Source organism: Takifugu flavidus, chromosome 11 (genome assembly GCF_003711565.1).
Source record: "Takifugu flavidus isolate HTHZ2018 chromosome 11, ASM371156v2, whole genome shotgun sequence".
In the NCBI taxonomy this organism is placed as follows: domain Eukaryota; kingdom Metazoa; phylum Chordata; class Actinopteri; order Tetraodontiformes; family Tetraodontidae; genus Takifugu; species Takifugu flavidus.
In genome coordinates, this window is record NC_079530.1 from 5421650 (window position 1) to 5436329 (window position 14680).

Here is a 14680-nt window from a genome sequence, read left to right on the forward strand (position 1 = left end):
TACATGGCGGTCGGCGAGTGGCACAGGCTGCCAGGGAGTCAGATGGTCGGGTCGTGGCCTGCGACGTCGAAGCAGCTGCAGGTTAGAAGCTGAAGAGAGATGTGATGTAGCAAATAAGGCTGCAACTCTGACAGAGAGACACACACGATCAGCCACCTCTGGCCTTCTAAACACAAATGATCTGTCTCTACATACAGCTCTTGCTTCAACTGTGTGTGTGTGATTAAGACAGTGCTACTTCCAGCAGCTAAATCCAATAACTGGCCCCCATCAATGGGCACACTCATTAATTAGGGCTTAATACAGCTTAGTGCCCTTGCACTACCCCACACTGACAATCACACACACACACACACACACACACACACACGCTTCACTTTGGCCTGAGACGTAAGCTGGGACGCATTCATGGACGGATGAGGAAACATGAACGAGTGAGTTTGGTGGTGGGTGAAGAACGAGAGAGACTAGAATCAGCAGCCGTCACCTCTGTGCTTCACTCATGAGGACGCTGGGGTGTTTGGGGGGGGGGGGGGGGGGGGGTTCAAAGAAAGCGGGCCAATCTGCCGAGCTGATGAAAGGTCGCCCCCTGCTGGATATGATGCCCAACTGCACCAGATGCGTCTGCTGAAATATTCATATTTTAACACCCTTAAACATCCCAGAACACCTGAAAAGAACCTCCAGATTAGTTGCTGTACAGCAGAAAACAGGTATTTTGCTCTGAAGCAAGTTTTACTGGGAGGCAGTAATTTCCCCCGACAGCCCTGATAACAAACTCTGCACCTCCAACCGCCACTCGGCATCAACTGCCGCTAGAAAGGAGATTAATTACAACACACAAACACTTCCCTCTCTGTGGTTTACATGGGTTGTAGCCCAAAGCTAGAGTGTGAATGTTTTTCTGTGTTTGCATATTTATTTACAGGTGGGAGCGACTTTCCTAAAGGCTCAGTCCAAGGGGGAAGCGCTAACATCATATCAGAGGGACGGAAAAAGAAAAGGCAGAAGGCTTTTGTGAAGATGCCCAAGCAAACGTGTCTGCCATTGTCACTGTCTACCAGACAAAAATAAGATGGATTATTTTAATGGAAGTTAATTATTCCCTGTTGGGAACATCAAGAAGGCAACCTGATCAGAAACTGTAGTTTTGAAGGCAACATTGCCTTCGAGACAAAAAAAGAAAGTCATTTATACCTTAAAAAGTTCATTAAATAGATAATCTGACTATCTGCGTGTGTCTGTGCCTGTGTGTCGCAGGCAGGGGGCCTCGGGGGTGAAGAATGCAGGCAGACGGCCTTGGCTTGCCTGGTTACAGCAACACTGCCAGGGGCGCAAAGGGTACAGCTGCCCCACACGCACACACACACACACACAACCATATTTCGCCCAATCCGGGGCCCACCATTGCCACCCTCACACCCCAGTGCTGAGCTAAGTCTTGGCCGGCTCACCACTGCACTCCTGAAAGCGTGTGCCTGCGGGCGGCGCCTCACTCCCTCCACCAACCTGCCATGCCAGTTGTTGCTCTTGCTAATGTGCACATTTGACATGGGACCGTCCACGGTGACGCTGTGTGTTTTGATCGGGACGAGGTCGACATGTGTTCCGTTTGACATCCATTTTCGTTCGCCGTATTTATTTAATTTGTTACCTGCCAAGTCCAACATTTGACTGACAGGAACCTTCCATGTTTTCACTTTTTCCCCTCAATTAAACAATAATATATACAAGAGATATTTGACTTCATGCATTACAGCTATTTTAAATGTTTTAATTGTTTAAGTGATGCACAGGAGAATAAGGCGTTTAAGATAATTTTAATGTTTTTCATAAATTCACCGATCTCACCACTGTTGTAAAATGTACGTGCACATTTATTCAAGCCTAATTTCAGCGCCTTTTTTAAATGCACTGAGAGGCAGTTACAGGGGTGCCTGTGTCTGATTTTAAGTTATAAAAAATGATATTCATATTTAATTTGGATCATCTCTTTTTGAAGTCATTTTGTATTTAAATTTAGGTTTGTGCTGTCTGGAGGGGCTCATAAATAACTACATTAACATAAAAGGTGTTAAAGGTTATTTTTTAACCAGCGAGCAGCGACAGCAGCAGTGTTGCTCGAGAGAATCTTCAACTTTAAATGAAAGTTAGAGAATTAAACTTCTAACAGACGTTTCGCTGCATCGCCGCGTTAACAGAGGATTGAGCGCCGCTGCAGGCAGCCGTTCAGAGTCTGACTGTTGGTTAGCTGTGGGGCTGCCTTGATTCTTTACGTCCTGTGTGTATCCTGCGCGCGTTTTCTACTTTTAACGCGTTCTGAGGAAGGGGCAGGTGTTCGTGCGCTCGATTCCTCGTTGCACTTTTATGAAGTAGCGTTAGTGAGTATCACTGACTGGGGCTTTAGATGTGACGCTTTGCACATTTAACGCTCCAGCTTGCAAGCCTCTGGCTACAGCCTGACATCTGAGCTGCAAATCTGTGCGCCTGTGTGTGCGTTTGCACGTGCGCGCGCGCGCGTGTGTGTGTGTGACGGAGTTGTAAAGCCACCGTTTGACAATGCTCCTACAGCGGGCCGCCCCGCAGTCGCTCCCAGCTACAGAAGCCAGCTGGGCAAATTCAAGATAGAGAGGATGAAGAAGAGAGGAAGAGGAAGGCGAAGGGTGGATGATGACAGCGCCACCAGGAGGTGACAACAGAAGAAGACGGACAGACGTGACAGAGAAATGAAAAGAATTTAATGTGGACTAAAGTTTCTCTGTCCGTGACATGCTGTGAAGTGTAAAATAGGAATGAGATTAATTTATTTACTTAATACAAATGTTGTTTTTTTTCCTTGGAAGGAAACTGTGTTTAACTGGAAAATGGCATGAAGACAAAAATAAATGCATCTAATAAAGGGTGAATAAAGAGAGCTGCTACGGCGAGTAAATGCTGTCACACACTCGGCTTTCTTTTTATGTCTTCTTCCTCATTTCCTTGCAAATCACACACACAAACACACACTCACACACACACACAAACACATATACAGAGCAAAACACACACAGACACAAGAGATGAGACAAATTAAAGCTGCCGCCCTCCTGCACAGACTCTGCCAACTTAATTTGCAAATGAAAAGTTTTGTGCGTTGCGTCCTTTTGCTTCGGGGGCATGGCAGCACACTGTGTGTTTCAGAGTAGGGGGGAGGACAGAGAAGGGTTTAACAGAGGGCGTGTGTGTGTGTGTGTGTGTGGCAGGAGCCCAGATGAAACAGCCCTCGCCCGCGGCTCGCTGTACGCCCGCGGTAGCAGCAAGCCTGTTCATTCTTCCCCAGCCCGCCGCGACCATTTGTTCCATTAACCAATCTCCTGGAGCCTCTGGTGCAAACGTGCGCACACACACACACACACGTCCACAGGCGCACATACTTCAACAACTGCTTGCACAGCTCATACCACACATGGCCCTCCACCTCTCAATCCTTCGCTCCATTCTGTCCCTGTTCTCCAGAAGCACGCACCATCTTTCTTCATGGGGGCCATATGGCCCGCTGACGCCTGTGGATCTGCAGGCACATCTGCGTATATGTTGCTGCTCCGCTTAAAGGGTTACGCAGTCAACTGTGTGCTCACATACACACACGCCGCTGACAAACGCTCTGCTGTCACGATGTGTGGTTAAGCAAGCGGTGGTGTTATGCTGTGTGTGTGTGTGACCTCAGTGTATAGATGCATAGTGATAATTGGTGAAACAGCCTGCGAACAGCTGTGAGGTGAGAAAAGGTTGCGTGGTGTTCTGTGCAGATTGTAGAGGGGAGGAGGAGGAGTAAAAGAGGAGAGGAGTTAGGAAGGATAAAGCAAGTAAAGGAGGAGAAGGAGGGTGGACGGGGCAGAAAGGTTGAATGAAATGGAGATGACTGAGAAAAAGCTTCAAACTGCAGTTCTGAAGAATAAACACAAACTTTCTGTATTTCCTTCACAGCACGCATCCTCAAACGAACAGATCTGACTTCTGGTGGGATTTCTTCCCTTTACCAATAAACAAGAGATAAATATAGATGTCTTTTTCATGATCCCAGAGAAAATATGACATAAAATCCAACAATAAAAAAAAAAAGCAGCTTCACAGCAACTTCAATAAAATGAAAAATCTATCGCAGAAAAGTAAAGAGAAACATAAACCCTGCAGAGAATGGTCACGGTAACCAAAATGAAATGTCACAAGTGTCCACAAGGTTCATCATTATGAGAATTAATTCATTGATTTTCACAGCTATCAAACTAGATTTAGATTAGGAAATCTGCATTAGGTATTATGGCAAAAATGTTACTGTTTTTAATGAGTGTTACTGGATTAATTGTCAACATAGAAAAAAAATAATTCACAAAAATATGGAGAATTTGTGTAGGATAAATGTTTGCATTAAATGAAATGTGTAACCCTGAAGCTAAAATGTTCTGAACACATATAATAATCATCATTAATAGATAAACTCGCTCCAGCACCTCTCCGCTCTGTTCCATCCTTTAATTTCCAGGAAAAAACCTGAAATAAAAAATTAATGGTGGAGAAAAACATTGTGTGCTAAAAACCCCTGTGTAGTTTGGCATTCAGCTCGCCCGTGTAAAAATAAATCAAGCTGATTTTCCAAATGTTTTGTGCGTGGTGCGCTGTTGCCGCTCTTCGCAGCACAGATTGCACGCCGATGGAGAGACTGTGGGGAGGGACGGGGCGCTGGATAGAGGAACCACTTGCACCAGCTTGTTAACACGTACACCTTAAACTCCGCGCGACACCGCAGGGGTCCTACCAAGTCTTTAGGCCCTGCAGGAACCAACTCACTTATATGCTACGTATGGACACAGATATTGTGTGTCTCCAAACCTCTTAAAGAAGCATTCATGGCAGCATTTATGTCTTCATGCATCAACATTAATACAAACATGCTTTTACAAAATGATCTTTGCCTTCTGCTAAAGTGGGAAATGTGGTCAAACGGCTCGTCGGGCGCTCCAAACATGACCTCCTGTACGACTGAACTCCAGAGACTTCTAAAATATCAGGAGGATTCATCAACCCAGTTAGTCAAAGCAGAAAATAAAACTCAATAAATGCCAAGAGTGATTATCATGGTGCAGTTGGGAGAAGAGAGAAGTTACTGTAGGTGCCAACTTCCCAGCCAATCCACTTTTGGCAGCCAGATTCCTGCTCTACTAAACCTCCTGAGAACATGCAATAGAATCCCCCACACACACACACACACACGTCCACAAATTCCTGCGTAACATATGCCCACAAACATACAGAATATTCATACTTCACACTCTTCCATAACTTGGGATTGTTTTTCTTTCTATAAAACGCACAAAAAGTCAGACACACAGCTGTGACTCACTAAACTTGGTTCTTTTTGGCATCGTCTGGCTGTCGGCAGGTTAACGACAGTGGGTGGGAGACAATATGTAGTAGTGAGGAGCGAGCGGGAGGAAAAGGTGAGCCAGTGCGTGTGAGAGGAAGCCTGGTTGCTGTGGGGCGGGGGGGAGGTGGGTGGCACTGGGGTATAAATCCTGCAGTTTGGGGACACAACACCCACATACACACTCGCCTGCATGTGAAGAACCAGGCTGTATGCCAGGCCCCCTGCAGAGACGCACTCCAACTGGGCTCCACACTTGGTGAGACCCCCGCATCTCTCTCTCTCTCTCTCTCTCTCACACACACACACACACACACACAAAGGAGTTTAAGCCAAATATAGGGTGTATAATTCAATATTTCCATTACATCGAGCAATATCTTAAGCTGAGTCTCTTGGAGACCCTGGTCTCAACCTTCTTCTGAGTGGAACATTCACCCACATTCAGCCCAACATCAACAATGACTAATAAAAGCAGAAACATTTGAAAATCAAAGATTCAGCTAATAGCACAGAATGTTTATTTGCCAACTTTATTTTCTCCTACACAGATCTTAGTGATGAAATAGAGCCTGCAGTTTAAACCTCTGACCTTCTGTCTGGTTCTTGGGAGGGGAAGTATGGTCAAGAAGACAACCAAACAAAGCTTTGCTGATATGAGAACATTTGAACTTTGCCCCCGCAAAACAAGGATTGGTATTCCTAATAATCTTTTAAATATTCACCTTTGTGCAATAACATAAAAAAGCACTCTTGACAGCACAAACCTCCGCCAAACAGCTCATTTCCCTACATATTAGGACTTATACCCATAGTGCATGCGTGTGTCTGTTACATAACAGTAAGATTTGATTCAAATCTCTTCATAACATTTCGAGTTCGTTTGCTAACACGCAAACAAACAGTGCTATTGGGTGAATCATGTACATACCTGGCCTTCATGCGCTGCTGCAAAAGACCATGCTGGACGCACTGGTCCTCCATGTCAGAGCAGCGAGCTCTCAGACTCTTAACCGTCTCCTCCAGGTGCTGCTTCTCCAGGTGCAGCTGCTGCAGCTTACTCCTGTTTAACACACAAACCAGTTTAGCTGGTGAAGAACAAAATCTTAAGCTGAATTTCGTGCCAAGTTCAGTCAACATCATATTACAAGGTCAATTAAACTTTCAATACTGTCCACAGTTAAACTCAACCATAACGCAGAGGCCCAAAACATCCCAGTAAGTCCTTTATTACCAATACCGTCTAATTTCTGTTGCTGTAACTGACAGGAGACTCCAGACAGGAAACTCACAGAAAAGTTAAGGAAAAGTAACACGTGAGCGAAACTACTCTCTGCCCTGCTGATCAACAAGCGGCATGGTTCCGTTGAGAAGCTTTGTCTCACAACACTCCGTCCACAGCGTTTTTGCTGATCTGGCTGCAACTGTCTCACAGCCTGACTGAAGCCGTCCAGCAGGACTTTAACCGCTACAATGGGCTTTGACTCCAGGAGCTCAACTGCCTGAGGTGGAGAACAGACCAACGTCGCCATGTTATTGAGCTACCTCACACACAATCATGCATCCATACACAAAGGTATGAGGCTTTGTGACAGTGGGAAATCCTTTGGATAATCAACAATGTGCTGTTTTTTGTATGTTTTTTGTTGAAACAATGGCTACTGTGGTGTGAGTACACTGTGTACATCTCCTGTGGTTGGTGAAGCCAATGCAGTCTGGCAAGACCAGATTGGGGGCTGTCATGTGACTAATGTGCAGCACAGCTCCAACAGCTGACAGGACACTGGACCCAGGGTCCCTCTCTCTGTCACACACACACACACACACACCCCAGATGGAGAGCTGTGCAGGCCTGCTGTGACTACTGTAGCATCAGGTTAACAAGAAAACAGGTCAGACTGGGAGGCAGTATGCAGAGTGTTGACGTGATCTGTCCCAACAGCTTGGGTGGATGACGCTTTCTGAACTGATGGAATAAACAACTCAGATATTGCAAAAGAAAAACTTTCTGTGTGCCCACAAATCTTCAGGAGACAGCGGAATGAAAAGGAGAAAACTCGACGCTGACCTGCTCTTTCCTGTCAGCTCTTCCAGTTTGGAAAATAATGTGCAGCACGCCTTCTTCAGCTTCCTGATCAGGGAATTCTGGTTGGCCAGCAGACTTTCTGCCTCTGTAGCTGCAATCGATCAAGGCATTAGTTCCTGTTAGCAATGATGGATGCATTTATACACAGTCAGGATGTTTCCAGCGATGCTGGCTGCACCGTAAGAACCAGTAATCAAATGAAAGACTACTTTAACAGCATAAGTGAAACAATTTGTTTAGCTATATAGTCAAATGTGCTAAAAATACCTCGTTAGCATTTGTTGATGTGGATGAAACATGATTCTATTGTATTTGAGCGATCACTTTGCTAATGGCATATAGGTGTTTAATTAAACCCAGTAACCCAGGATTTCCTAATATGCTCGGAGGAAAAACACACATATTGAGAACTCTATGCCATTGTTCTTCATTAATGGCATATACTATAGACATACAGTACCTTTCCAAGAGCAGATCATCCAAACAGTCTCACATTTCACAGAAATCACCTACGTTCCAGACGACAATTAAAAACTACTGTAACAAACCCTGCAGCAGCAGCCGCCAGATCCCTTTGCCTCTTTGACTATACAGTGATCCCTCGCTATATCGCGTTTCATCTTTCACGGCTTCGCTGCTTCACAGATTTTTTTTGCGAGTCGTTCATTGCAGTTCTCAAATATAATCGAAGGTGGCATATCCGTTTATAAAAATCTCTTGCTCAGAAAAAGAAAGAGCGCCAACAACTACCCATAACAATGTTCTTCTCTCGGAGAAAGACTCCTGCGCCTTCAGTAGAAACAGACGCTCCAGCGGAGCGGAGTCAGGACGAAGAGGCACAGCTGGGACTGGGAAATACGCGAGTGACAATGTTTCCAACCTTGTATTACTAGATTAAAATTATTGTTTTAAACAAATTTTGGGCTTTAAAACAGGTTTTGATTTTTGGTTTCATTCTATAGTTCAGTACTGCATTGTAAAATAAAATAAAAAAATAAAGCTGACTACTTCACGGATTTCACTTTTCGCGTGTTATTTTTGGAACGCAACTCCCGCGATAAACGAGGGATCACTGTATTCCCAAAATTGCTTTGGTGGAAATACACAGAACAGTTGACACAACAGACAGAGCAAAAAGATACACAGAGGGAAAATCTAAAGTTTGAAATAAGGCAGAAAAAACACAGAAGAGGAGATGGGATTCATTTGAAAGTACTTTCTTTCTCCTTTTCCACCCTTTCTGCCACGTTTTCATCCATTCATGGGGGCCTCTTTCTGAACAATCCAACACTGGGCTTTCATCATTCCTTTGAATTGATCCACGTTCCACTCTCCAACATATGTCTGCTCTTTCAAAATAACAATAGCTGTCGCTTGGATGGAGGGAATGATCCACCTGCTCCTGAATTCTGTCACAGTCGGCAGAAACCAAAAACACCAAGGACTCACAGTCTTTGAAAAGTAGCTCACACTTTTTTTTGTCTTTCAGTAGAATGAAAATTACAGGAAAAGGATAAGGAAGAGCCAGGCTGAAAGATCTTCCTGTGGTTAGCAAAATCAGACTCTCCACTTTTACTATTTCTCTCAGTTTATCTGGTTCTTGCAAAAATGTCAGCATGACTGGAGCAGGTGCAGACATGCATCAGATGTCGCCTTGCAGGGCCAATAGTAATATTGTTTAGTTCTGACTCTTCTGTCTGTACGCAGTTTCACTAAAGTGACTTCACTTTTTTACTAAACACAATACAGCCTCCAGATCGCAGTTTTATGTGATGCCAAGGACACGTGGACACTACAGAGCAGAAAACCACATCAAATGCACACACTCGTGCATGCACACACTCGTGCATGCACACACACACATACAGTCAACAAAGTTTGGTCAGTTCTGGAAAAGTTGCATGAAGAATGCTAATTAACTGAACAGGCTTTGAATGCGTCTGGCCATGTGTAGGCCAAAAAGAACCATGGGACACTGAAACACAGCAGAACTGGCACTGGAACCAAACAGAGAAAAAAACAAGGGAGGGAGCGATGGAGAGAAGAAGCACAAAAGGGAGGGGGGCGCAAATATCTGATATCATCTAGAGGCTGTTCTGTACACATTAACTCAAAAAAGAAGCATGAAAAAAAGGTGGGACGGAGCAGAAAGGAAGAGAGAAGGGGATGGATGGATGGAAGGAGAAACGGACGGACAGAGAGGCAGGATTTGGAGAGCAAGAAAGCTAATTATCCAGCTCGTCTGTTGGGATGCAAGAGAGAGGAAGTGATGCGAGCTACTAAAGAACAACCACCCCTCCATCCTCTCCCCATCCACAGCTTCCTGCTGTGCTCTGATGTCAGCTCTCTTTAGACAACATGTGTGCTGCCGACATGTGCCAGAAACAAACCCTTTGTTCGCCCCCCCTCCCCGCTTCCCTCCCTCTATCTATTCCTCTCTCTATACACTCAATCTTTGTTCTGCGTACCAGCAGGCTCCTGGGTTGTTAAAGGGAACCACAGGTAAATAAGAAGACAGGAGATGGGAGGGGGACTGGGTATAAACGGGGCGATGGTGTGGACGTGAAGGGTGATCCAGATGGTGCAACAGATGTGCTAGCAGCAGCAGCTCTGCTGTGCAGACAGACAGAAGCTCAGTGCAGGGTCTCTGTGCTCTGCTCCCATCACCTTCCCTCTGCTCTCTTCCTCTCTCCTCCTCATCTAAAGGCCTCTTCGGTGCTCTTTCATACTTGTCTGAGGTCACTCCAGCACAAATGATTTGTGTTTCATGTCCACCCTGTTTACCATGCTGTGTTAGTGGGTAGCGAGGTGGCACAGCGAGAGGACGGAGCTGGACGGTGCTGGGTAGCTATGAAAAACGTGCTTGATCTATATTAGTTAAATGAGACATACAAAGACTCCTGGGACAACACATTACTGTCAGTTTCCACAATAAACACTGTACAAGGGACTCAAAAAGTTAGTGGATTCAGTGAGAAGTTTGATCACATAAATTACATCACAATTAACAGTTTATGTGCAGAAAAACAAGTGGCAGGAAGTGGAAGAGTGAAGCACCAATCAGTTTATAACCTCTGACTGATGCTGCAGCTGTCTACAACAGTGGATAACACATTGTCACTTTATTTAAGAGCCTGCACCTAACAAAGGTTCAACTATAAATAACAGCTTAACACTACTGCAAACCACAACAATGTGTTTGGTAAAAACCACTTTAAAATTCAGCTTCCATTCATCGGCATATTGAAATTGCACAGGTAAGATCTGGACTAAGGAGCGTCTCCCTGAGCGCTGGAAATGCTGCATTGGTGCAGTTGCGTCTGAGCCAAAACTTTCTGACTCAGTTAAGTCTAACTGTACCCAAACAACAGAGGAAGAGACAAAGAAGGAAAGGAAAGAAAAACTACAAAGGCGAGAAGGAAAAAAGAAAAGGAACAAATAAACAGAACTCTTCCTGAAGTCCAAAGGCGCTAATGAAGAGAGAATTCTCCAGTTTAAGTGAAAACTTTTCTCCCCTACAGCGTTTGGCCTGCATCTCTAAAGTGACCGCGTCTGTCTGTTCCTTCGTGTGTGTGTGTGTGTGTGTGTTCTCCTGCTGTCCTGCTGTCTGGGGTGTGAAAGCGGGTGGCGGGTGTGCAGGGGACACAAGGAGACTGTGCGTCTTTATCCATGTGTGTGAGCGTGTGTGTATGTGTGAGTGAATGAACCCCCGCTGGGCTTGAACAGCAGCCTGAGCCACCAAAGCGCACACCAGGGCTCAGCGGGAGATGGCGGGCAGGCGTTGCCAGCCATTTGGTCCTGCAAGAGGTTCCAGGGGGCCGCGTGTATTTGTGTATGCCTCTGTGTGTATGTATTTGTGTGCAGTTGGGGGGGGCTCACACCAGACCTGTTTACTCACCAATTAGCATCAGACAGGCCGCCAAAAAGTTCCAGGAGTCAGCAATAGAGTAGCAGTAAAAAGAAGAATAGCAGTCAACAGAAAATGACTTCTAAAAAGAAAAAATTGGCATCTTTACTGCCTTTAGTCTTGCTGACCTAAAATCCAACATTTTTCCCAAAAAGTACAACATAACAAAGGTGAAACAAAGTCTTAACAAAAGAGCAGAACAGGAGAACTTTTGTGGGGAAAGGCTTTAAGCAGGGACAGGCAGATCCCTCTAGAATGGAAAAGCAGCTAAGAAACATCTCCAAATCAAGAAGGCTCCTGATGGAGGAAAAAAACTGCAAAAAGATGTTTCTGGAGGGCTGAAAGTGAGAACAGAGGCTGAATATGTGGGCTGGAGCAAGACATTGGGCAAAAATCTGCCTTCCGGTGGATTGGCCATTGGGCTCTGGGTTGTTGCCTGTGGCAGGAACTGTTGTTGGGGCCGAGGAGGCAACAGAATAAATGTTCAGCAAGCAGATATTTGGGCCTCTTTGTCTATGCCTGGCCTGACACACTCCAGGACAGCTTGATAAGTATGACTGCATGGGCCAGGGGCCTAAGGTAGGGCTGGAATGGCTGTGGGGCTGCAGCCAGGTACAGTGGCTGCTGGGTAAGTGGGAGGTGGCAACAGCAGTGGCTGGCTGGCTGGCTGGCTGGAGCAGCAGAAGATGAGTGGGTCCAGTCTGCACTGCCTGCCTAAGTGGGCACTATTCAAGCTGTTGCCCATTACATGTGGGGTGCCAGGGCCTGATCAAGCAAAGACTTTGCAGCACCCTACGGTGCAGACAACATCCCACGCCAGAACCACCAAATGCTGCGGTTTATCAGAGAACCAGCACAAATTGGAGGATTTGGAAGAATTAGAGATCTTTACCAACACCAGACACCAGTGACTGTTGTTTGGAAGGAGTAAAAAGGAGACTATTCCCTCTCTCAATAAAATAACATCATCAAGATATTTGCACAAATAAAAACTTGTCACATCATGCATCAGAACAGACAAGCAATCACTAAATAAACAGGGAAAGGTAACAAAACAATGGAAAAATCGAGTACTCGACTTTACAACCCTGTGATGTTCATCACATCAACAAAAGTAGAATCTAAAACACCGACGATGCTGGTAAAGAACGGAAGGACAAGAAATATTGAACATTTTTCCACAGCACCAGTCGATGGCGCTGCATCTACAAAACATCTCAATTATCAACTGATTCAGACAACACACACACACCTCAATTTAATGTACTTTAACACATTTTTGAGGCACAATTCTCTTTTGATGTGAGACCCCTCTATTCATCCCTTCATCTCTCCTTCATGAAATCAGCAGCCGACACTGCAGAAGTCGCTAGTTCCACGCCCAGCCCATCTTACTTTTTGTCATCTAAGCATCCACAACCTTCTAATCTCTGATTCTTTTTCTGCTGTTTCCACCCGTCACTCCTCCCTCCTGTTTTCCCTCCCACCCTCTTTTCCTGTATCTAAACTGGCTGTGTCTCTCTCCATCTGCTGGTTCTTCCTTCAGCAGCCCTGCAACTGTTCACACCTCCTCTCCTGTTGGCCACCTCTTCTCCCAACCCCCCCACCTTCATCTCTCTTTCTCTTTCTCTCTCCTCCCCTCCCTCTCTCTCTCTCTCTCTCTCTCTCTCAGCGCGACGCTGCCAGGGCCGTTCCTGGCTCAGTTAGCCTCTCCGTCATTCAATCCATCTGTCAGCGAGTCAACTTTGTTTACAGTGGGTGGCCCAAGCCTCTTTTCTTTTTCAAGGAGTGCTGAAGCCCCCTGACTGCCACCAAGGTCAATGGTGAACTATTCATGTTTAAATGTTTTACCTGCTACATTACTGTCAAGCATACTGATGGTGTTTATCATATTCTAACATCCACACTGTACAGCTGCATTCATCCTCCTATAGATGGAGGAAGGGACTGCATGCACCTGCAAATGAAAACAATCCACACAAAATCAAATTTTGCATCAATGGCATCCATTCCTTTACAGAAATTAAAATGATGTTGTCCACATTGAAGTAATTAGCAGCTGAGAGACCCCCGTCATCTCTATCCACCCACAAAGCAGATACGATGGCACCCACTGCTTTAACGCTGAGAAAACTGGCTGCACAGACAACTGCTATTTTTTAATAATAACCACATGGCATCCGTACAACACATCCCCATTCTGACCCAATCCAGAATCCCAGGCTTCAACACGGGTGTCAAACCTCAACCCTGCAGACATAGCTAAGTATACCATATGTGGCAGGGCTGGGGGTTGGATCCATTTCAGATGAGGCAGGAAATTATTTATTTCTAGCTTGATGTGACATAAATTACTATTGTAATGACACAGATCGAGATTATAAGTAAGGATTTTATATTCTAAAAGGCAGCATAACTTGTACATGTGTGCAAACTCTAGTTTATATCATATGCAGTGTCGTCTCATGGTGTGAGTAGAATAATTAATCTGCGCTAGAATTCAGTTCACACCTGAGATGAACCTGAAGTCATTCAAACACCTACGTGGCTTCTACCTGTTTATCAGATCGGGGGACAACTATCAGAAGAAGCAAGTGCCGTCTCTTTAGAGAAACCCTGTAAAGTCATCTGTTACCGTCCTCCCCCATCAACTCTTTTTGTGTTATTTTCACAAATATCTGCACTCAGCTGTTCTTCTCCTTCTCCCGCAGTAAGTTTAGTTCCCATCTTTGTGATCATCTCCCAGCACAATCTGCTGATGGGGCAATAACCTCCTACCTACCAGGGGATGTTGGCAGTGCAGCAGCCACAACGGATGACAGAGTGAAACAGAGGGACTGAAGGCAAGAAAGAAAGAGAGCAAAGAGCAACATAAAGAATAGAAATGAAGGGGATGAAATGATTAAAAGAAAGGGGTAAAAGAGGATGACAGAGGTAAAAGAGAAAGGATGGAGAAGCAAGAGCAGAGGGAGGTTCTGTCATGTTGGATAAAAGCTGTGCCTACTGGGCAGTAGGCACTGATGGTGCCACGCTCACAGCAGGGAGATGTGAAGCCACAAAGTTGACCAGATGATCACACACTAATACACACACGCACACCCACACTTGCTTGCCAAACATGACAAAAAAAATCTGTGCGCTAAAATTAAAACCGATGCGAAGCTGCAAATCCTTCCCTTTTTGTTTTCCAGAATATTTCTGGCACTTAAAAAAAATTCCAAAACAATTCAGTAAAATGAATGGTAAATTTATATATGCATGGTATGTAAAGAACTAGTATGGTAGT

At 45.1% G+C, this 14680-nt stretch overlaps 1 protein-coding gene across 1 annotated transcript in view; it reads right to left on the reverse strand.

Annotated features, from left to right (window-relative positions):
• The window catches only part of tnfaip3 (tumor necrosis factor, alpha-induced protein 3), a 33816-nt gene that overhangs the window by 1401 nt on the left and 17735 nt on the right, over window positions 1-14680 (reverse strand). The window contains exons 11-12 of the mRNA XM_057048230.1: window positions 7470-7578; window positions 6333-6464 (exon numbers count right to left, since the gene is read on the reverse strand). The gene's annotated coding sequence lies outside the window, so the exon portion shown is untranslated. The remainder of the gene's footprint in view (window positions 1-6332; window positions 6465-7469; window positions 7579-14680) is intronic.